Below are 25,679 nucleotides of genomic sequence, written 5' to 3'. Positions count from 1 at the left end.
AAAAACAAGCACCCGCTAAAGATGTACTGGGAACAAAGGGCGTCCTTAAATATTCTTCCCAGAAATGCCTGACTCTGGCAAACTTCTCGAGGCCATTTCTCCAGCAAGACCAGGTGAGAGAGAGGAGAAGCTATAAAGTTGTTCCCCACAAGAAATAATCTTTTTTTTAAGTTTTTATTTATTTATTTGACAGAGAGATCACAAGTAGGCAGAGAGGCAGGCAGAGAGAAAAGGGAAACAGGCGCCCCGCTGATCAGAAAGCCCAATGCCAGGCTCCATCCGGGGACCCTGAGATCATGACCTGAGCGGAAGGAGAGGCTTAACCCACTGAGCCACCCAGGCGCCCCAGAAATTATCTTTTTAATTACCTTCTGCAACAGTCCTGATTCTGTGCGGCAGGCTGTGAAGTTTGCACAGCAAATACAGGACACGGTAGCATTTTGGAGGGACACGGTAGCATTTTGGAGGGATAAACCCAGCTACGGGGCTGCACCGTGTGATGGGGAGCCTGACATTGAACTAAGTAACAGCTGGGGTTACGAAATCTGAACCTCTCTATGCGGTGCAAAGATGGAGACATTCACTATTAGCTAGAGTAAGTCAAAAAGATTAACATGGTGAGCATTAGGCTGCATTCTTCACGAGACCATCACACCCCCAAGACTTTTTTTTTTTTTCTTCCTTGAAATAGAACATTTTTATCTTGTACTTGGAAATGCAGCATTTTCTTCTGAATTCATTAAAACTTTGTAGTGATGCTAATTCTAGTTTATGATTTATGAATCTAATTAGGAAAGGTCTCTTCCCATCTTTCATGTTGAATTAACAAAACGTGAAATATCAAAATCCACACTGAAGAATTTTTTAAATCCTTCTGTCACCAAACATAGCTACAAATTTTTTTTCTTGTGATGAGAACTTTAAAGATACACCTCTTAGAAATTTGCAAGTATACAATACAGTATTACTGATTATAGTCATCAGGCTGTACATTACATCCTCATGACTTATTTCTTTTCGAAGTTTAAAAAAAAAAGAAGCAAATTTCTCTAATCAAACTTACTTCACCAAAGAAATGCTGCTATGACACTTAGAAATTTAGTCATGAGAACTAAAACCATGATTTTCCCCTCTTTTCAGGATGCCAATGTTCTTGCTATATTTGTGAGTTAAATTCAAACACGCTCTTACTAAGAAAGCAAGTCTTATCAATACAAGGTCACTAATATTAAAGGGGTATTTTAGGGAGATTAAGTATTTTGACTCAATTGGAATTTGGACAAAGAGCATTGTAGTGAATTACGAAAAAGTCCTAGTATGTCAAAAGTAAGAAGTCTTAAAATTCTCTGGTAGACCTTGAAGGAGCTAAAAGTTTCTGTTTCTCCTTCCAGCAGATGATTATGAGTATTTTAATACTCAACCTATCTTATACCTATATTGCAGAACTCAAAAGAGCTAATAAAAGCTGAGCAATTAAAGGAAAAAACCATGCACTTCAGAATTTTCCAAATGTGGGCTCACTAGTAGGGTGACCAATTGTCCTGGTTTGCACGGAAGTGAGAGCTTCCTCAGGATCCAGGATTTTGAGTGCTAAACCAGGGCAATCTCAGCAACCTGGGAGGGTTGCTCACCCTACATTCTAGTTCTGGAAGTTATCAGCTGAAAAAAACTCATTCTAACTACTTCCCCAAATTTCAGTCCTCCCCTCTAAAATGGAAATAATGGATTGTTTTTGAAAATTCTTAAATATAAGTATAGTTCCTTGAACATTCAGATGACATTTGGCACTCAATTTTACTGATAAACTTATTCAGCAAAAAGACCAAAATTTTACCCAAACTATATATTTGATCTTTTTTCAATAGAATAAGGAATTTTTGTGTGATTTTACTGTATTTTTTTCATGTGTCCAAGTACACACTTCACCTTTCAAAATGTTTTTCAATTCAAAACTATAAATCCTGTCAAAAGTCTAGAAGCTGAATATAGTCATGGAGTTCTTTTAAACTTCTGTAGAATATGGATTTTATATTGATTCCAGAGAAGAGTATATGTTCCCTCTTTCTGAAACTCCATGCATTCTGAGAACTCACTGATGAGCCTGAAGCAGGTTCACATTGCAAGAGTCTCCATCTTTGATCATCATGAACTACAGACAAATCTACATTGATGTCAATTATCTAAAGACTGGGATGGGGCCAGGAGAAGGACTGTGGGCCACCATCAGTTCTCTTAGATGCATATCTGAGACAAAACAAAGCAAATCCTTTGGGTCAGTGTGAGGGAGGGTGGGAGATAGGGCCAGCTCAGTAAGGAAGTTTCAGGAGTTCTGCGCAGGTACTTCAGGAATTGCCTGCAGTCCCAATAAGGAACTGGAGCAGGAATCAGAAAAAACAAAATGTCCTGGAGATAAGGTAGTCAAGAGGGAGCAGGTTATTACAGTGGCAGCAAAGCAGGGTGGGGGCAGGCAGGACTAACACCATGGAACCAGGTGGTTTCTGAAATCTGATATTTTCAAAAGATTTTCCTTAAAACTGAATTTAAATGTCGTTAGCTATTTTTAATCAACTAACCAATTGATGGGAAGACTTTAAAGCCCCATTTCTACTATTTATTTTTCTATTTTTTATGTGGAAGGATATGTGCTTCCTAACCAACTTCCTTCTCATGCATCTGAGAAAACAACCTGAATGAAGGAGATACCTCTACGCTCCTCCCTCCACCTTAATTCATACCTGACATGATAAACATGAAGATGACTCATGAAGAGTAATACAATTTTTAAAAAAAAATTGTCTCCTGACAATAAAATTAGAAATGATCCCCATAAGAAACAAAGAGAGGGCATAACTAAAGAGACCAATGCCCTTTAATAGTAGACTTCTAGAAACACATTTTTGCAGGCATATGCACAAGAGAGGGGTTGGGGGGATAGGGACACCATACAAAGGAAAGAAAAGAAAAGGAATTGGTTTGAATCTCTAAACATGATATTAAAATACTGAAAACTTCCAAATAGCTGAGAAATTTCTAAAAGAGCAAGCAGACATTTTTGGCTATATAGAAAGTAAATAGAATAACAAGAAATTTATTTATCAGCTGCCTGGGCCACTGGTGTAGTGTTAAAGATGACAACGAGATAGAAAGGAACTCAGTTTGGATTTTGTGTTAGACTGCTTTGTCAGCAAACTTGATTTTTATTCTGGAAAGGGTAGGAGAAATATTGATGGATGGGAAGGTGTAATAAAGCAGCACCTGGCATCTCTGAAGTGGTTTGGTTCCACAGCAGTAAAAAACATATTGTGGTGTAGTGTTCCCTAAGAACTGTAGTACCTTGTAGAATGATGGAGACTGGGTAAATGTGTTCCCTCTTATCTTAAAAAAAAAAAAAAAAGAAAAGAAAAGAAAAGACACAGATAGAGCTTGTCTTTATGGACTTACAAGCTTGATATGAAATCCAGGCAAATTTCTAGGATAGGATATTAATAGATTGAATTGTGAGTACATCCAAGGAGATGTGGAGAATACTAGAAGACACCATGGGACCTATCAAGAACAAATCGTACCCAGCTGATTACACACACACACACACACACACTAGTTGATGAAATAAATGCTTCAGATGAATCTGAATTGCAGGAAAGCCTTTGACAAGGTCTCATGATGTGCTGATAGAAGAAATAGAAGTGTCTAGGGATACTGAAGGCAAACTGGCACTCACTGACTGACCTTCCCAAAAAAGTACAAAATAATGCATTTTGTTGGCAGTGGGGAGGTCTGTTCAGCAGTTTAGTTGTAACTAATGGTACCATTTTGATCGGATGGGCGAATTACTTGAAAAGAGGAGAGATACATTGTAATACACTAAATGGCTGTTCTTAAAATTGTTCTAAGGCAAAAGCACTGGCAGGAATACTGCTTTTTGGAAAAAAAAAAACCTAATATAACTATTTTACTTGCACAGTTGAGCACTGCTAGACAGGTGGCATCAGATGTAAATGTGTTGAAAAAATATGTCAAATCTTGAGAAAATTCTTTCCATTTATTCTGTTAATCGATAAGCAAGACGAATTAATTTTAGAAGTGTAGTCTGGAGAATTCCAGGTTCAAGAGGAGCAGAGTCTGAAAAGCATTATATTGTACTTAGTATCAAGTTTTGTTTTGTTTTGTTTTGTTTTTTAGAATGAAGACTCTAGAAGAATTTCAAAGGATGAGAAGCATCCAATTATAGAAAGGACAAAGGATGTCAGAACAGCATAGAAAGATGTCTGAGTTTTCACTAGCCAAATGTTAAACATTAATGTCAGTGTTGTGCAAGAGATGCCAGAATTTCAAATAGGAACTTGGGCTCTGTTAAAGGAATACCTTAGTGCATGGAAAAAATGGCATGATGGTACCTTCAATGTGATGCTGGTTTGTTTTGTTCTGAGAACCACATGCCGTGAAGGGCATGAACAAACGAGTGTATCCAGCAGAGAAGGTTCAGGGTGGTAAAGAGACTGAATGATTAGGTCATAGGAATAGATGACGGAACTAGAATTGGTTAGCAGAGAGGCAGTTGCAGGGAGACCATTGCCTTCAATTGCCTGAGAGCTGAACTTACAAAAAAGGATCATCACTGTTGTTCTATCAACGTGGTCTAACGTGCTTGCAACCAGCGGGGCTGGGCATAGCAAGCGCTGAGTAAGACCCAGAGCCAAGGTAGAAGAATATCAAATATGAGCACTATCAGAGCTGGCACAGATGTATGTTTTAAAGTTTGTAAAGTCCTAGGCTGCAGGGTTTTTTTAAAGGAAGAAGATGGGGAAGAGCCAAGGCACAAAGCCAAAATATCATAGAGAACCAGAAAACCGATGAGCAAAGAATAGCAAAACAGTCAGAAAATAAGAGCGATAGGAAGGTTGAGGCAAATCAGAGAAATTTTAGAGCCACTAGATGACACAGCTCCTCTGGCCATGCTGGTGGGTATGCCCTGCGCATTTTAAGGGACTAAAAATAAAAACACTAATCAACCCAACCTCCCTACACTCAAGTGAAGGGAGAACAGGGAGCTTCTTATCCATAGTTTCAGTACATGGAGCAGATGAGAAAATTTTTGAAGTCTTGTCCCCAGAGGGAATCAATTTCGAAGTCAGAATATTTGGGCAAAAGAATAACAAAAATAAGACACAGAGAAGTAACCAAATTCAAGTAGCCAAAAGAAAAAGCAGAAACCAAGAATCAGTTTCAAAAGGAGAGAAGAGGCCAGAGGAGCAATGAGCAAAGAGGATGACAGTGAGCAGGTAGAGGGAAGGGAGACAAGTCTGAACGAACAAGAAATCACCAGTACCCACAGTGGGTTTTTATGTAGTTTCCCTTCACTTGGAAGGAAATTCCGTGTGCATTTAAAAGGGACAAAATTGGGGTGCCTGGGTGACTCAGTGGGTAAAGCCTTTGCCTTCGCCTCGGGTCATGGTCCCAGGGTCCTGGCATCGAGCCCCGCATCAGGCTCTCTGCTCCACAGGGAGCCAGCTTCCTCCTTTCACTCTCTGCCTGCCTCTCTGCCTACTTGTGATCTCTGTCAAATAAATAAATAAATAAAATCTTTAAAAAAAAAATAAAAATTAAAGGGACAAAATTCTCAGGAGAGAGATTTTCCTGAGGGGAACCACCTTTGGAATGACCCATTTCCAGGAGAGAACATCAGCCCTCCCACTGTAGCTGCTTGGTGCATGTTTGATGAGATCTAATTAACTGAGGAGGGAGGCCAGGCTGGTCTGGAATAGACTAATTTGATCATATTCCACCAGCTTTAAACTGTCATAGTCTCAGCAGTTCTGCAAGGCACACAACATCTCAGTGTAATGTCCTTACAACTTCCAACAGAAAATTTCTTGACTATTAACTCCCATTCCTGCAGAGTGTAGTTAATTTGATTGAAAGGAGCCCAGAATGGTAGGTTCAGATCCTAGGGTCACTGCAATATCCCCTGCCCAGTACACTATGATCCCTTCCAGTATCACTGGTGTGGGTATTGTTTGGGTCTGGGTAAAGCAGGTCAAGTCAGAAGTGAACAAAAATTTAGTTTCAGGAAGATCATAGTTGTATAGAACAGATACATTTCTTCTGTTTTTCTTGAAATTAGTTACCAAGCCTATTCAGAGTTAACAGTGGGGAATAAATCACCAATAGCTTCTGGCCATCTTTGATTATTTTAGAGAATGAGTCTTAAAGCAAAATCACTAACATCTTATCTAATTTCAGGTAGTTACATTTCCTGACACAATTTCATATTTATGGGCTTCCAAACTCACATTCCTTGGGATTTTCCCAAGGAGAATGCTCTGCAAGCTTCAATGTTTGTTCAAGGAATGATTTAATAATAATGTCCAAACAGATTAAGGATCTCTCTGCCCAAGAGGTCAAGAAGGATCAGATCCATCAGTTTCATAGGAGGATATAAGAGTCCAGCACAAGCTGAAGAGCATTACTCTTTGTTTCTACTTCTGGAAGGTTGTCTTCTACCCAACATTCCAGTTAGTCTCTATGAGCCTGTGGGTCCTAAGGCACCAACTGCATTAAGAGCTGTGTATCATCAAGAGGTATTAGACTAGAAAATGGGACGCAGAAAGAGAAGGGAGCAATCCTACATGGTTAAGATGCATTTCTTTATAGAGGGCTTTGTTTAGAGCATAGGAAGCGAGTGTACATGCTTTTCAGGAACACAGGTGTCAGTTGCTAAACTCTCACACAGCTGTCCTGCTTCCCAGCAAGAAAACATCTGCCCCTAAATGGCCAGTCTGAATTGCTTGAGAAAGAGGTGGTGGAACAAGGTAGGAGAAAGATCTCCTGAAGCAGGTTGACAGGGGGAGAGGCAGTGTTGGTGGTAGGGTTCTGAGGTTCAGCAGGAAGCATGGATCTTGGTAAGAAAGAGGTCTTATTTCCAGACAGAAGAGAACAAAGAGGGGCGCCTGGGTGGCTCAGTGGGTTAAGCCGCTGCCTTCGGCTCGGGTCATGATCTCTGGGTCCTGGGATCGAGTCCCACATCGGGCTCTCTGCTCAGCAGGGAGCCTGCTTCCCTCTCTCTCTCTCTCTCTCTCTCTGCCAGCCTCTCTGCTTACCTGTGATCTCTTTCTGTCAAAAAAATAAATTAAATTAAATTAAATTAAATTAAAAAAGAGAACAAAGAGTGGGAAAAACATGGATAGTAAACAGTAGCAGTAGACTCTATCATGTTCTCCATGCATAATTCATTGGAAGTATACTTTGCCTCACCCAGCAGAGGCTACTCTATCAGCAGGCTTCACCCACAGGGATGACCTTGGTTTATATGAGCACCTGGACCTACCAGACCAAATCTGATCCTTAGAATGTGCCAGAAACTCCAAAATTTTTATGCTTGACCAGAGTATCCGTGTCATTTCTATAGGGATGCAGAAGACCCTCCTGCCCTTCATGGTGATGAACAGGGTACATTGGGAGGTAAATTGAAACTTGCTAGTAGCCTGGGAGGTAAATTGAAACTTGCTAGTAGCCTGGGTGGTGTCCAGCCATGAAGATTATACCTAGTGTCTCAGAATTATGAGGAAAATGGCTGGCTCTATCAGTATACACCAAGTGATGTCAAGAGACGTGCTACACCCTTATTCAGAGAGTTTGGAACTATGGGTCTTCAGGGCAGTTTGTAATACTGTACCGAGATTCTTAAAAAATTGGCCCCACAAGACGGGCCTGCTTATTCAGGCCAAAGAGCTATAACAAAGGGCTGTTGGCTTCTCACAGTATCTTACAGGAGTTGATCATGGTAGTCAATTTCCTATCTTCCTGCATAAAATTATAAGGGGAAGTGGATAGCGCCTACCTTAGCATCTCGGAGACATTTATATGCATGTATGATGTCGCTTGGAGAAAATGTACTGAAATACTCAACAGGTACCATTATATATAGGAAATATATAAGATCAATGATCTCTAAAAATTCCTCTAATATGAACACCTATTTATACACTTAATTCCTTTTTTAAAAACTTCCCGTTTATCTAAACTAAAACAAAAACAGTTCACCCATGTCTCCCACCACCACCGAACCCCCCACCCTGCCTCTGGCAACCACCAGTCTGTTCTCTGTGTCTATGAGCTTGTTCCACATGTAAGAGAGATCATTTGGTATTTGTCGTTCTCTGTCTGACCTATTTCACTTAGCGTAATGTTCTCAGGGTTCATCCACGTTGTCACAAATTACAAGACTTCATTCTTTTTTATGGCTGAATACTACCCTCTCTCCATCCCTCTCTCTATAGATATAGACACAGATATAGAGATATATTCATATATATGTCACAATTTCTTGATCCATTCATCCATCAACGTACACATAGGCTGTTTCCCTATCTTGGAATGTGGATGATAATGTCAGTAATGCTGTGATGAACGTGACGATGAGTTTATCTTTTCAAGGGAATGTTTTCATTTTCTCTGGATAAAAATTCAGAAGAAGAAATGCTGGATCATATGGTACTTCTATTTTTCATTTTTTGAGGAAACTCCATACTGTTTGCCCCAGTGGCTGCACTAATTTACCTTCCCCCCAACAATGCACAAGTGTTCCTTTCCTCCACACTCTTGCCAACCCTTGTTGTTTCTTGTATTTTTGATACCAGCCATTCTGACAGGTATGAGGTGATATTGTGGTTTTGATTTGCCTTTCCCTGATGATTAGTGATGCTGACTATCTTTTCATGTACCTGTTGGCCATCTGTATGTCTTCTTTGGAAAATGTCTATTCAGATCTTCTGCCCAATTTTTTAATCAGTTTTTGATTTTGTATGAATTCTTTATATATTTTGGGTATTGGCTCCTCAATGGATATATGATTTGCAAATATTTTCTCCCATTCAGTAGGTTGCCTTTACATTTTGTTGATTTCCTTGGCTCTGCAGAAGCTTTTTAGTTTCTTCTAGGAGTTTTATGACTTCGGGTCATACAGTCAAGTATTTAATACACTCAGGGTAAATTTTTATGTATCAAGGAAGACAAGGGTCCAGTTTTATTCTTTTGCATATGGCTCTCCAGTTTTTCCAATGCCATGTATTGAAGAGACTGTCCTTTCCCATTTGTACATTCTCAGCGCCCTCATTGTAATTAATTGGTCATATACTCATAGATTTATTTCTGGGCTTTCTCTTCTGTTCCACTGATCTATGTGCCTTCCTGTAAGCCAATGCCTTACTGTTTTAATTACTATAGTTTTGTAATATAGTTTGAGACCATGAGGCAGCTTCACTTTTCTTTCTCAAGAATGTTTTGTCTATTCAGGGTCTTTTGCAGTTCTTTTTTTTAATTTTATTTTATTTATTTATTTGACAGAGACCACAAGTAGGCAGAGAGGCAGGCGGTGGCAGAGGGGAAGCAGGCTCCCCACTGAGCAGAGAACCCAACACGGGGCTCGATCCCAGGACCCTGAGATCACAACCTGAGCTGAAGGTAGAGGCTTAACCCAGTGAGCCACCCAGATGCCTGGTCTTTTTCAGTTCTATACAAATTTTAGGATTGTTCATTGTATTTTTGTGAAATCTTTTATATCTGAATTTTTTAAATATTTATTAACCTAAATAGATCTCTAATTGGTAAAATTTCAAGCAATGTAGTAAAGCAAAGGAAAAATTGGTTAATTTTTAGACATAGTACAGTAACAGTCTTCTGGGCAGTTGATTGTTATTTTGAATATTCACATACACATCCACATTTACATCTGTCTACACCAAACTTATAAAGGAATATACACAACCATGTTTCTATCCTGCCCTTTGCCCAAGTAGGTGGGCTTTGTAACTAGAGGAATGGTCTGGTTCTTAGCCTTGGAGGTAACAGGAAATACCTTGGCAAAAGACAAAAAGAAAAGAAAACTTTTGTTCTTCTAGATGGACTTCTCTCCAACAAATGTAGAGCAGTATCACCAGGGAGGCAAAATAAAAATACAGATCTCAGAGCCCCACCCCTACATATTTCTGATTCAACAGCTAATTCGTGTCATTATAAGCCTATAGAGAACTCTCTTTTCCAGTGGTTCCCAAACTTTACATGTATCAGAATCACCAGCAGGACTTGTAAAACACAGCATGCTGGGCCCAATCCATTTCGGATCCATAGGTCTAAGGCGGGACTGAGGAATTTGTATTCCTAACAAGTTCCCTGGTGGTGCTCATACTAGTAGTCTGAGAACTACATTTTGAGAGCCATAGCTCCGTTTAAATCATGAATCAGCTCTCCTAATTTTTGCCTATATGCTAAGGGATTAGGACTCTGATTCAACAGGTGTCACTCCGAGATTTGAATTTGTAGTAAATCTCCCAGGTGTTCCCAATGCAAGTGCTCTGCTGAGAAACACCTACTTAGGTCTTTTTAAAATTATTATACTTATAATATTAACTCCTTGGTACAGCCTGTGCATATTTGTGATGCCAAAAATAGTTGTAGTAGCAGAGCCCTGTTGCAGATTATACCTACTGTCAGAAGCCCTACAAAAATCTGACTTCCTCCCTGCTCCTCATCCCTGCTTGCTTAAAATTGCATATTTCATGCCTCGCCCGGAAGACCGATATGATTTTGAGTGAGACTCCCCCAGTTCCACAGTTACTGCCAAATAACTAAATCTATCTAAAGAAACTAGTTGGAATCTCTGTTGGCATAGCACCAACATTGTTTTCAGGCTTAGCCCTTGAAGGGTAGATGGCAGGCAAATAATCATTGGACCCCACAGAGAAGACAGCATTTGGGGAGTTGACTACTGAGCCATGCTAGTACCTAACGTCAACCAAGCCAGAAAGCATATCTTTAAGAGTAAAGCAGTCTTTTCTTGCTTACATGTCAGGTGGCTGGCACATATTTCCTTATTCCTCTCCTTCGAGTAATAAGGCATCCAACTATGTGGACTACGGTTGGGCACATGCCAATCTTCCAGGTCTCATTTATGGGAAGAAAGCAGAAATCTGATAGAGGGAACTCTGTTGGGGAGTGTAGGGGCTCCAGTAATGGCAGAAGCAGCAGCTGTGGCTACTTAGCAAGAAAGCTTTGGATTCATTGTTGGAGAGTTGGGCCATTGGGTTGGCCGCCATTAAACCAACTGGTCGTCTCTCAGTGGAGGCCTTCCTACATTGTTCTCTAAAGTAAAATAAGTACTATTCCTTGTCCCTGCAAAATGTGGGTTAGTGCCAAGCCCTCTCACTGCTACTTCCTGATCACTTTCAGCCAGTGGGATGCGAATTCAAAATGGGGGGCCTCAAGTAAAGGATTTTATCTGAGGTCTTGACAATCAACGTATAACCAAGCTGACCAACAACCCTCTGCCAAACTTAACTCATGTTAAAGAACATTTAATAAATGCACAAGCCCATTCAATGGGTTCACAAATTTATCTGCTCTGTCCTCTGAGAAGGAAGCATAGAGTTTGAATCCTAGCTCTGCGCCTCACTAGTAATGGCTTTGGTCACGCTGAACTCCACTGAGCCTCCACCTCATCGCCTGACAAATAAATAATGTCAGTACCTTCCCCACAGGATGTTGGGAGGGTTAGGGGAGGTAGTAAATGTAAAGCACCAATTAGAGTATCTGGAATTTAATAACCATTCAGTAAATATAGTACTTATTAGCTCGAATTTTTTCTATAAATGGCACCTCTTTACAGAGACTTTTCCTGAATTATTACTAACAGCCCCCAGGCAGGAAAGCTCATAAGGGACTCTGTAAATGAAGCACACGGACGTGTGGCACACTGTCAGGCAACTCACTGTTATATGAAGCGAAGCAGAGTGGGAAAGTTACACTGCCTCATTCTCCTCACTTAAATACAAATACAGTTATCTGTGCCTCCTCTCTGAGAATCCTAAAAACTGGAAAACCCCGGTAACCATAGGCCGTAAGAGGTAGAAGTGACTTAACTAGAAATCGGGGAAGTCTCAATCTGAAGTCTTCTGGGAAGACCTAGATATTCCCAGCTTTCCCTCTCTAGGGGCTTTCCTTACATCCCTGACTTGTTTGTGGAAACTCAATGGTGGCTTTGCCCGTTCAGCTATATGATGTATCCCTTTGAAATTTCCACTCAGAGGGGCGCCGAGGTGGCTCAGTCAGTTGAGAGTCAGACTCTTGATTTTGGCTCAGGTCATGATCTCACGGTCCTGGGATGGAGCCCCAAGTGGGGCTCTGCATTCAGCGGGGAGTCTGCTTAAGGATTCTCTTTTTCCCTTTCCCTCTGCCCCTCACCCACTCACATGCGCTCCTGCACCTGCTCTCTCTCCCTCTCTCTCTAAAAAGTGAATAAATAAATCTCAAGAGAAAAAAAAGACATTTCTACTGAGGGTCTGACATCAATTATTTACCATGCTCCTAGGTGACACTATGACATCATCACCAGGTATGCCAAACACCAACACAGGAATAGTGATTACAGGAAGTGATTGATTTGACTGTGCCTAGAAATGGATGTCCCCTTTCCAATCGATACTACGGGTAATGATTTTTTTTTCCTCATTTAAAATTACCAATGAGTTTCTCTCAATTCTACTTGCTCAATTCCACTGTGGATTATTCTGAGAAGCTTTTCTCATGTAAGCATAAGTGTGAAATATCTTGGTAGAGCAGTCTTGCTACATGACCTTCAAATAACTTAACTCAAAGGACAATAGGGTGTTTACTAATAAGAATTGCAAATTCTTGGAGAGTTAAGTTGGATGAGAGCAATAACAGCCTGTCTCCTCCTGGAAAATTCCTGGTGAATTGACATCATCTAAATCTGCCCAGCCAGCTGTCTGTGGATAACTCAGAGACCCTAAGGCATTGTGGGTAGTAAGCTTGTATTAAGTAATTATCTGGAATTGAGCCTATTTTAAATCGTATTTGCACTGCCACTTTTATTCATCTATTTCTGTTGACATGAGCATTTTAGGTTTCATCTTTTATTTTTGCACTTCATATACACGTTGGGATGAATGGCTTTGGGAGCAACAGTTCTACTGCAGGCCTAAAGGAATCCTCATTTCTCATTATATACTTCGCTCATTTTGATAGTGTAAATCCTTGCTCCTTAAATCATTTCCCTAACAGGTGCCTAATTTCTTGTACCAGTCACTGACGTGTGAACAATACTGCCACCCTCAGGGAGTCCTGGAAAATGCCTTTCAACATGAAAAGTTATTTACATTGCTATGAGGCTGGGGAACCCACAAGAAATAAATGAAACAATATTTGTTTGAGTTGCAAGCTGGAAAGAAAGGACTACATTGTTGAGATGGCCCAACAATTATGAGAAGGGAATTTTAGTTGTTTTAACAACAGCTAAATGAAAGCAGGCATTTTATGAGAACTTTTGGGGGTTTCCAGGAGAGTGGGATCAATGCATCCCCTCCAAATACTTGAGCAGCGACTCACTGATGAAATGTCAGCTGGTCACAGTCTGCTCATTGTGTGACACCCTTGCCTGAGATACATGGTTCACTGCGGAAGTCCCTTTTGTCATCAAGGTCACTTTGAGATCCCCCCGCCCCGGTTTTCTTTTGTGGTTGAATGTCACCAGTGTTCTGATGACCACATGTTGGTATGTGATCAAAAGACATTTTTAACCCACTCAGTTGGGTTGCAAATTAACAGCAGCCCAGAGAAGCACAGAAGAAAAATCTCTTTAGAGAAAAATCTTGATATTCAAAATCTGGAGGAAGGGCTCTTCTCTTTGATCTCTGAGCCACTCAAGACTCCAATACCCAAAGAAGGCTCTTGAGCTCTGTAACAGGCATCCTTTCAGGCTGTCTTTAGCAAAATGAGATGATATCCATTAAGCAAGTTGGGCCCATTTCCATGTCGTCAGAGGACCAGACACAGTGTCCAGGAAAGCAGATTCCCAGCATTTCCCCTTGCCACACACCACTTGCTCCCCTTCTCTTTCTACTACAATGGAAAACATGAAATATTTAGGCAAGGCCAGGGGAGGAACCTGCCTACCAGACTTAGCCTACACCCGCCTTCAGTTCTGCCCTGAACATTATACCAGTAAAGAGGATGAGCTTTTATTTTTACCACTTAGTTACACTGTTGTCAAAGATTTTGTTTATCAAGCTATACTTGAGTGATATTTTCTCCTCCTCTGATACATCAAAGACTAATAGAAATTCCAAGTAAAGCTTCTGTTTTGTCTAGCTCCTACAGCATTATCATAGGTAAACATATACTCTCTTTCATCTTTTGGTTTTAAAACTGCCTTTATTGCACCCAAGAAGTCCAGAAATCCCAGACTGCTATAAGCTACCAGGAGTCATGAATTCTTTTTTAGCTTCTTAGACATGAAGTCTTATCAGCACCATTCTTGAAAGCAAGTTTTATGTCAGCATAAGGAAGACCAAAGACCCCAGAGTTCTAATGTACTGGGAAGGGAATTTCTGGAAGGCAGTGAAGGAAGTAATGTTCCATTACTGAGGCAGAGATAAAGGCACAGAGGACTAAAGACAAACCTCACTAGCTACACTTTCATTACAGGACATTTTACTCACAAATCTTAATCTCAGTTGAAATGGGTATTTAGAAAGTCATAACAGTATCAGTGCCTAGAACAGTGCCTGACACATAATCAGTGCTCAATAAAGATTTACAGGTGGATAAATGAGGGACGGGGAGGGGAGAGAGAAGAGTGATTTTGGTTCTTACATTTGCTGCTCTAAATTTGCCATAATAGAAAAATAATAAACTTTGTTTTAAAAAAGCAAACAAGAAAGAAAATAATGTGGCTGTTTAATTAGCAAGAGAATCCAGTGCCCGGGCAGCAGGGCATAAAATGACTTTCCCAAAGCAGAGGCTCAGCCCTATGCAGCAGTGAGCTCGGGCAACCCAGCCAGATAATCATTATTTGTCTTTCATCATTTTTTTAATCTTTGGAAATCACTGATGCTCTCATGAAAAAGTATGTTGCAAAGCTATTAGAGAACGGAATAAAATCTTATAATGCCCAATAATTAGCTTGAAATATGTCTTATACAGCATTTTAGCTAAAGAATTAAGCATCATTCAGGAGAATTATAGCATGCAGTAACGCTTAGAGTTGCAAAACAAAATGACACAGTGAAGAAAAAAAGTTTCTTTCTTCCTTTATTACATTTGGCTCAGCATATATATTGAATGCCTGATGTGTTTCCGTATCCTAATGATCACACTGAATTCCCTCAGATCTGAAGTCTTGCATTTTAAATGAAACTGACTGAGATTTCTTCACTCAGTTATCTATGTTGAGAATGACAACGTGTCCCATCTGTTGAGTGCTGAGTAGAACATGCGTCTCACAGGTGCCCTGCTCGCGTGAAGCCGAAAATGGAGATTACTTGTTAATTGACATCTGGGTCAACACGAGCAAATGAATGCACCCAGAAAAGTGAGGCAGAATGCTCTAGATTACAGAAAATAAGGTCTGTAAAAGTGGTTCATATGGATTAGCTGTTGTGTTGTTATTATAAAGCCCCTCAACCAATGATCATTGTGGAAGTGAGAAAGAGTATCCGAAAGAGAGAAAATGGATGGACTTAGGGCCAAATGTTAACTTTGTTCTCTTTGATAGCTGCCTGCCTGCCTTCCTTCCTTCCTTCCTTCCTTTCATTCCTCCATCCATCCAGTCAATCACATCATTCTTTCATAAATTTCATAAATTCAGGCATTTATGGCACAGTACAATGAGTTGTGTTTGAGGGACAGAATGATGACCGTGCACTTCAGCTTTTCCCTTCCTTATCAGAGATGAAGATTCCAGCTGCTGTCAAGAAACCAGATTTGGATTAAAAAAAAAAAGAAGAAGAAAGAAAGAAACCAGATTTGGGGTGCGGATCCATTTCTGAAAATGAATTGCGGCAGACTATTCTTTTGTGAACTCTCAATCTAGGATCTGTGAGGCTTTCCTCTATGAAAAATATTAATAATTTACTTTTAGTCCCCAAAATATATTGTGTTTAAGTACTTCTTAGGCTATATCTTAGACTGTAGGATGTAAATGGTTAAAAACCCCATGACCGACTTTGTGGTCCCTTCGGAATTGACACCCAACCCCTTCTCTATCCAACTGCACAAACTCCTACTGACTCTCCGTGACCACACAACAAGGGAAGAGGCAAGCTGCTGCTGCTGTGAGTCAAATGCCTTTGGACTTTCCCCAGATGGGCAACTTGTCACTCCTGCCAGAGGTTCAGATGCCACTGGGAAACGCAAAAGGAACTCAAAAGCACCACTCACCCCTCAGCTGGTAGCCTCAGTAATTTTAGCTGCACTGTGAATTTGCCCATGACAGTATTTGAGTTTTCCAGCCCCCACATTTTATAGATGAAACCAAACCTTAACAGAACTACAAGTTCATCTTCATGGACTATGTCAGCTGCTCCAGGACGGTCTATGGATCTTTCTGTTCTTACACTATTCTAAACGACCATTATTTCTCATATGCGTTCTTCATCCTGAAAATAGAATACATTTTCTCCTACCTCTCTATTTGTATATGGAAGAGCTGTATTTGACCATTTGGAGTGGTCCACTATCCTAACATACACAATATTGAGGGAAATTGGAAAGCTTTTCAGATTTATAGGTGTTAGAGCAATATGATGACAGAACTTCAGAAATAGCCTCTCCTCATTTATGGGGCTCAAGATGGAATTAGTTTTCAGAGCTGTGACACAGATTGGCTTTTATGAGGAGACATCCCATGATTTATGGTCTTGAAGAAGAAATATTGACTGAGGTGAAGACAAGGTCAGTATTTACACCAAAGAAATATGCCTGAGGATATATATCTCTGTGGTGTTTTCTCCATTCAAGAGTGTGACAATAATACCATAATTGTGGGTTTGGTTTCCTTTTTGGCTATATTGAGCTCAAGGACTGAAGGACAGGGAGGAAGAGGAGAGGGAAGGGGAAGGAGGATGAGTTTCCACAGATTCTATATATTCAAGGCAGTGGTTGATAATATATGCCTCATAGTTACCCATTGAATCAACATGTATTTATAGCATCTACTCTGTGCCAGGCCCTATGCTAGGTTCTAGAGATAAAACAGTGAATGATGTAGACATAACTTCTTTTTCTTATGAGAGGATCAGCATCATGAGGAAGAAAAACATAGAACAAATTATAATTAGGAGGCTAATTATGAGAAAGGAAGTGTAGGTGGCTCCTGTAGGAATATCTGATGTGAGTCCTGACCTGGTTGACAGGGGGAGGCAGAGAAAGGTTGGGGGTAGAGGGGTTGATAGGAAACCTCTTTGTATAGAACTGAAGTTATAGTTGAGGTACAAAGAGCAAGTCACAGTTCAGCCAGGCAAAAAGGTGGGTTAAGTCTGGGAGTGATGGAGAAAAAAAGAAAAGTCTCCAAAGATGGAGAAAGACTAGGCAGCATGCTCTCCTAGCCCTTTAGTCTAGTACAGGGGTCAGCAAACTTGTCTGTAGGCCAAATCAATCCTGCCCTATTTTTATAAATAAAGTTTTACTGGAACCCAGCCATGGCTCCTATTCACTCACATATGACCTAAGGCCATTTTCCTACTACAGTACCGGAGCTGAGAATTTGCAAAAGAGACTGCGTGTGGCCTGTAAAACCTAAGATATTTATGACATGGCCTTCCACCCCACCCCAGCCCCAAAACCGCCCACCTTTAGTCTAGAGTAAGTCAGTGTCAGTAAAACTAGGTGCTCTAACAAACCACTCTAAAATCTCAGATCCTTATCTGATAAATGTTTTCATCTCCTATCATAGCTCTGTGAGCAGCTGAGCTGGTAGCTCCTGTCTGAGCAGTGAAGCCTCAGAGGCACCATCTTGAGGTCCTGCCATCTGCTCTCCACAGGTCCTGCATTCCCAGCTATGCACATGGGGAACTCCTTTCCCACCCCAAATTGCAGCAGTCCCCAAACTACAGAAGATTCACCAAGCCTTATCCCATAAGAAAGGTAAGTGAAGCCCTCTAAATCATTTTTCTACCATTCCACTGGCTTCTTCATATTTGCAATCATCTTTTCAAGGATACATTGGCCTAGAGGAAAATCAGGTCCCCTTCACCCAGATTTGCTGTTTTGTGAACTAAAATAATTGCTTTCCCAAATCCTCTGCCCTTCCTCGATCCAGAAAAGATGTCAACTGAAGCCCAGAAAAAAAAAAAAAATGTTTGTAAATGGACACACACACACACACACACATACAAAGGACACAGCTGGAATAATAAGACACAGCTCATCACATGTGCCCAACACCCTGTCTTTACCCCCATCCTAAGGTTATTTTTTTTATCTGCTTCAGAGTCCATTTTGAGCTCTGTTTCCTGCATCATTCGAAAGGAATGCTCCTGGCCTAACATCTCCTTAGTCTGGAGGACGAAAAGTTTTTCATAAGTCAGGAAAACACATTGAAAACCAAAAAAAGGAAAGATCAAGTAATGTGGAGAGATAACAACAATTTCAAAAAGTAAGAAAAATGGGAAGGGATAGGCCAAACAGATATTCAAAGATGTGGAATTATGGCATGGTACTGACACAAGAATACATAGACATCAATTGAATGAAACATAAAAGCAAGACTTTAATATTTGGAACATAATTCAATGAGAAAAGGGAAGATCATAAAATAAGTTATAGTGGTATAAATCATTAGCAATTTGGAGGCAAATATTCTCTTACCGTGTGTGCGCGCGCACACACACACACATACACACACACCGGGAGAGTGTAGTGATTAAGAAAGCAGCATCTATAGTCAGCAAGTCCGCGATTAAATCCCAGATCTAATTTATTTAGCTGTGTTATTTAATCTTGCAAATTGCACCATCTCTTTGTGCCTAGTTTTCCTTATATTACACAGAGGAAGTGATAATAATATTTACTTTACAGGGTTGTTATGATGACTGAGTGAATCAAAACATGTAAAGCGTTTAGAACAGTTTCTAACACACAGTAAGCACTCAGTATATGTTAATCATTGTAATAGAGGGAAAATCATAATAAAAAAGTCACTTCATTTCAATATATTCTACTAAATTAATTCTACATTTATTTCTTTATATACTATGAATAAGACTCTGTGTAATTAAAAAAAAAAAATGACGAAGACATGACCCTGTCTTCAGAGAGGGGAGCTCGCAATCGAACAGCAGTTAGAAATGTGTCTTCTCATCTTATCCTTCCTTCCTCACCTTATCCAAGGTGAGTTCTTGGGCAAAACGAGAGTTACCCAGCACAGCTTGAACATAGTGCAGACCTAATTTCTCGTTATGTCACTGGAAATACATCCTGCAATAAATTCATTTTGTTCTATATATATGTTGTCGTTCATCATTGCAGTACTCTACTTATGGGAAAACAGATTATGAATAGTGTAATAACTATGACTAATAATAAACAAGGCTATTTGTTTCTGGTTCTAAAGGAAATAAATCAGACTGAAGTTGCATTCCCTGCTCTACCCTCAACCCTCAAAAGTATATGCAATTTTCAAAATTCAACTTCCTCTCCCAGAATCAAGACAAATTATACCAACACTACAGAAAATTTCTATATATTTCAGTATCTTTTGCAGAGAATGTAGGGTCTGTCCCAATGCCAGCTTCGTAATGCATCAGGACATGTCTGTAGCTAGCAGGTAACACTTGGAGAGCTCCTCCTTCTGGCTTTGAATCTCTCATACCTCCTTTGAGAACCCCTCACATAGTACTTGACTAGACCAATTGTTCCCTTGGAACTAAGGAAATGACACTTTCCTAGTCTCTGAATTTTGCCAGGCGAGGAGCCTCTGAACCACATCACCTGTCTCTCTGTACTTGCTTACCTCCACCAGGTTCATGCTCCTTCTCTTGAGGACTCCAACTTGTGACTTAGAGAAGTGGAGGGAGTCGTAGGCCAAGAGTCACAGGGCTAGAGGGGAAGAATTTGTCTGTTACCCAGCTCAGAATTCTCTAGGCCATGGTATCCTAGGCAGTTAAAAAAAAAAAAAAATTTAAAAGAGGGCCTATTAGAATGCCTTTTAAAGTTATTTCCAAATGTAACTCTCTATAAAATGAACTTCCTGTACGTTTTCATCCTTGGCCTGAGCCAAGGTCGATCATTAGTCTGGCTGTCTACCTTGTCCAGTCCGCTTGGTCCAATCAAAATGACAGTCATCATGGTCCTCACATTTTCCCTCAAGTCCCCCTCTGCATGTCTTGCTTGGTCTCCATTCACTGTGCAATGGCTGCAACCCAGACACTGAAAGTCACCATTCAAGATTAGTGCGAACTTTCAGCTAATCACTAAGCAACTCTCCCAGGACTCTGTTTTCATATTTGGAAATAAAGATATCATGATCTATTCTTAATTCACAGGCTGACTGTGACTTGGGAAGAAAACAGAATGAATTGTGAGAAGTGTTATGAAAATGAAAGGGGGACCATTACTAGAATTACTTTCCCTGAAAAATAACACATCTCTGAGCCACATGAGGATAAATTCAATATTATTAATATTAGCATCACAGAATTAATAATATTAAATTCTTGGTGACTTTAGAGTTTAAAAACTTATTGTGTCCCTTGAGCATTAGAAAGCTGAAAACTCTATGGTTTGACATTGACTAATTGTGCCCTATTGCTTTCCTATACCAATCTTCTGAGTGGTTGGCCACACTCGAAGAAAATTGCCTCTGCCTCTTAATGTAATTACAGTGCAATTACGAAGCACATATAATATTGCTAAGGCTGACCTTGTAAATGAAACGTACCCATTTTTTTTACTTGCATCAAAAAAACCAACTCAGCCAACCATATGGACGATATGGCATGATTCTGATTCCAGTGAAATGTTGTTGCAAAGATCATCTCTCACATTTTTAGTGGCCACCTTTCATCAGGCCCATAGACATTTGTCACTCTCTCTTTGTTTGGATCTTCTTCTTTTTGTTCACAGACGTGTTGCTGTCCTTCCACATGATAGGATTAATTTCTTCCTTTTGACCTGGGAAGGAGTGAGTGATGTAAATTTGTCAATGCAATAAAATAATATTTTCAAAGGAATTTATATGCTTTGTTGAATTGCAATTGATTTAGTATTGGCATTTCTCCTTCAAAGAGTATTCTCCAAGAGCAGCCCCGGCACTTCTCAGAAAGGTCTCACCCAGAGGTCACCAATGACCATGAACTGACAGACTTAATGATCTCCCTATAGTACCTACTCTACTTGATCCGCAGCTTTGTATAGGAATGACTACCCCTTCATTCTGAAACTCTATCCTCTCTTCTTCACTTTCCTAACAGACATTCCCCCATACCTAGTACCCATTCTGCCTCACCCTCTTTGGTTAACAACCTTGTACTTTTGGAGACAAAAAAGGGATCAGTGAGTCTCCAATCTCTACTTCCTATACTAGTGACCACTTCAGAAACCCAAGCCTAATGCAACCAGCATATGGAATTGTACTGTTCAGAGGGATTGGTTCGAGAACAGGTTTGTCACGCCAATAAACTGCAAGAGCAAGACTGATAGGAGTGGGGGTGGGGGAGGCATTTCCTCACTTTTAAGATAAAAACCACTGGAAGAAGGGCCTTCGTTGTATGTGGATGGGAAGTCCAGAACTGCCCCAGCCATCTTCCCAGCAGACTAGGGATGAACCCAACATCCAGAGAAGGGCATTTCTGAGAGACTCAGAAAGAAATACAGCTGGATTTGTGATTAAGACGTCTGCTTTCTGTCTGCTCTGGTTACCTCTAGAGGTTTTATTGTTAATTTTGTTGTTGTTATATGAGCAGATAAATCACTCTGTTATTATAATCGTTCTGAGTTTGACTGCTAATTGCAGCTGAAACCTACACGATTTCCACAACACTGTTCTCTTCATTCTCCTCGTATCACACAAATAATTATTTCTGACCATGTCTTACACTAGTTCCTCTCTCCCAGCCACCCCTTAAACATAGTGAGTCCCAGCATTCTGTTATTAGACCTCTCTCCTTCTCTATTCTCCTCTCTTGCTTCAATTTTTACCTACTTTAACAACTCCAAAATCAGTTATACCAGTCCAGACTTTTTCTTCTGAGCTTAAGATATAATTTTCAGTTATTTCCTGCCTATCTATCTTCCCTTTAAATGTCCCATCATGGGTAAGCTGAATATTTCTAAAATGACATACAAATTTTGGTCCTGCCGCATTTCTCATATATTTCATAGCCTAGTTATAGGGCATCACCATGACTTTTCTTCAAATCCAGAAACTTCATTTTCCCCTTGGCTGCTCCCTATCTCTTATCCCTCACAGCCATAACGTCCTGCTGATTCTAACCTCATAAATATTCCCTCCTTTTTTGCAAGGCATACTCTGATTGGTCTTGTCCATTACTTCATCATTTTCCTCTGAACTTGTCTCCTTCCAGGCCAACCTCCTCAGTGGGACCAGATATTTCTCTCAAATATAGACCCACATGAAAGTGTAAAATGTCATTTCCCTGTTTAGCATTATGCAATAGTTTCCCATTACCTGTAGAATAAAGTTTATACAAGTGAGCTGGCTTTATAAGCCTTCCCCAACTAAATCAGAACCTATCTATGCAGTCTTACCTTCAATCACTCCCTAAAATTTAAGCCAGTCCTTAGTATCCTCCAAATAAACACAAGCCTGTATGCTTCTATCCTGTGCCTCCCATTTCCCTCTACCTTGAATTCTCTTCCCCTGTTTCTGAAGCTGATGTATTTCTGCTCCTTTTTCACGGCCCAGACAAAACATTACCCACTCTAGAGAAGCTTTCCTGACCAACCCAGGCAAACTGCACTATTCCCTTATCTTTGTAACTCTAGGAACATAACCATAATACAATATAACATAAGCTCCAATAGATTAATGTTAATTAATGCAGGCACCTTCCCTAGTATGTTATTTCATAAGGTTATGAATCAAGGTTTTTTATTTTTAATTATTTAGGAGCTACTGCATGATCTGACACATAAAGGATGTTCAAAATTATTTTTCAAATGAAAATAGTAAGAAAAAAAAAAGGAAAATCACAGATTCCTGGTTACTATTCAGTTTCCTCATCTGTAAAATGAAAGAGGTTTAGATGAACCTGTATGTTTCTTCCTGCTCTTAAAAACCAGTCCAGGATTTCCTGAAAATATCACTAGCAGCAACCTGGTAATTCTTACCCAATATAGTAATCTAATATTACATTTCACAAACTACACTTTGGTCAGTCAAGCATGAATTCAAAGATGGAAATTTTTTTTCCTGAAATGTGCTCTCCGATTGCTGGATAAAATGTATTAGTTTTGGAAAGAAGCCAATACTACACTTGGAGAAGAGTTAAGAGCCAATAGAGACATTATTTTTAATTATATTAAAAGCATCTTATAAATTTCCCATCAGTTATACCTTAATTTCTCTCCATTAATCATTGAAGGGCAAGTATTTGGTCTGTTGTGGCTAAAATCTGGGTGTACTATATGTCTTCATCTTCTCAGGCCTTTGTCAACTTCAGACACTCACGTATGCAAATACACATATGAGTACACACACACATACACACAAACACATTCATCCAAAGATAGGATTTAAAATTGAAAGTAGCTTAATGTAAGAGGGGGGAAGTTGAGTAAGTATACACTTTGGGATAAGGGGTTCAAGTCAATGATAGATGGTGATCACAGAACTAGTCTCCACATTTCTTTTTGGGGGCCAGGCAAGGGAAGGGTAGCATTGTCAGACTGAAAAATCAAGTCATAAGGTCTAATTCTGGCTCTCTCATTAACATATTCTGTGACCTTGGTTAACTGAATTATTCCCTAGGATCTATTCTTAGACTAGGTTAGCCACTCAAAATCTACCTATTTATTGCAGTGTGGTTCCTTCCAGAGATAACCTTCACTGACTTTGCTTTTAATGTTATGCCCTTGGTTTTTATGAAAGGCCATTTCAAGAAACAATAACATAAATTGCTCTTTTTCTAATTCTTCTAATCCTATGAATTATTCTACTATATTCTACTACTATTCTAATATAACTATAAATTCTATACATGAGGAGACACCAGAACGATATTTATTTCCGTCTTATGAAATTCCATATAAAAAAATTCTCATAGAATTTAATTGCAGAAAAACTGCCTTCTCTTTCTCAATCTTATCATAACAGGTCTATGTTATTACACTTCATATTTTCCCTGCTACCAGAATGCCCAAAGCCTCTCATCTCTTTCTTTTTGGACTTTAATTATAAAAACAATATAGGCTTATATTGTGTGTGTGTATATATACACACACACAATTCTGTGATCCAAAGTTCCTCATTTTAAGATTTTAATATATATCTCTCAAGTTTTCTTCTATGTAATTTTTTTACCCAAGTGAGATCAAACTATATAGGCAATTTTGAGTATCCTTTTTTTTTTTTTGGTATAACATTATTTTAGCATTTTCCCATGTCATTAGCAAAATTGCTTCAAATTTTTCATTATTAAAGAGATCCCAAATTAACATAGAGTCAAAACAGTAACAGTCTTCATGGTGAGCATTATGCTCTTTTCTTCTTTCTCCAGTCCTTTTGCTTCTGTAGTCATCTTTTGCTATAAGTGACTTCAAATCCTTCATTAAAACAGCTTTTGAAATCCCCTCATTGCAATAATTATCATATTCTGATTTCTTCTACTATGTGCACAAAAGTGTCCAGACAGAAAATATAAAGAGTGTTTTATTTCCATTATGATTAACTTGTTAACTACTTTGATTAAATCATACATCGTTTTTTGGGTTTGTTTTTTTTTTTAGATTTTATTTATTTATTTGACTGAAAGAGACACAGTGAGAGAGGGAATATAAGCAGGGGGAATGGGAGGGGGAGAAGCAGGCTTCCCCCTGAGCAGAGAGCCCGATGTGGGGCTCAATCCCAGGACTCTGGGATCACGACCTGAGCCGAAGGCAGAGGCTTCAACCCACTGAGCCACCCAGGCGCCCCAAATCATACATAGTTTTTTATTAAAGTCAGTAATAAAGAAATAATCTGAACAGTTATGAATAACTGTTAGAAACACATAAATAAGAGAAAGAAGATTCATTTTGACTCTTTAAGGAATCCATAGGGACTCCTCAGGAGGACTATTTTCTTTTCCAAGTGTTATACACCATTTATTTAATATCCTGTTGGAGAAATTTTCTCCCTTGTGCTTGACTTCTGAAATCTTTCTTTTTCTTCCTTTTGTTTATCTTTACTCTTCTGGCACATCTCCTTCTTTTTAATTTTCTTAAAGATCAGCACAAGTAGTTTATAGTCCTTTCATTTTCTTTTAGAGCAATCAGTGTCTTTTAAAAAATATTTTATTTATTTTTTTAGAGAAAGACACAGAGTGAGCATGAGTGGTGGGGGAGGGCCAGAGTGAGGGAGAAAGAGAGAATCTTAAGCAGGCTCCACGTTCAGCATGGAGCCACCTGCGGGGCTCAATCTCATGACCTGAGCTGAAATCAAAAGTCACACACATAACTGACTGAACCACCCAGGTGCCCCAATCAGCATTCTTGATTAAAAAAAGAAAATCCATTCTAGTTCATTGGCAGAAAATTTATTAAAGAATATTTACTAACTGAACTTATTAAAAAGAAATGTTAGACTTTTTATAAGGGTTAGAGAAATGGGCTTGGAAGCTAAGCAGATAGCAACAATATGCAAATAGTTGGGAGTGGCAAGGGAAATG

Source organism: Neovison vison, chromosome 11 (assembly GCF_020171115.1).
Source record: "Neovison vison isolate M4711 chromosome 11, ASM_NN_V1, whole genome shotgun sequence".
NCBI lineage: Eukaryota > Metazoa > Chordata > Mammalia > Carnivora > Mustelidae > Neogale > Neogale vison.
The sequence above is the reverse complement of the archived record's forward strand: the minus strand, read 5'-3'. Positions refer to the sequence as shown.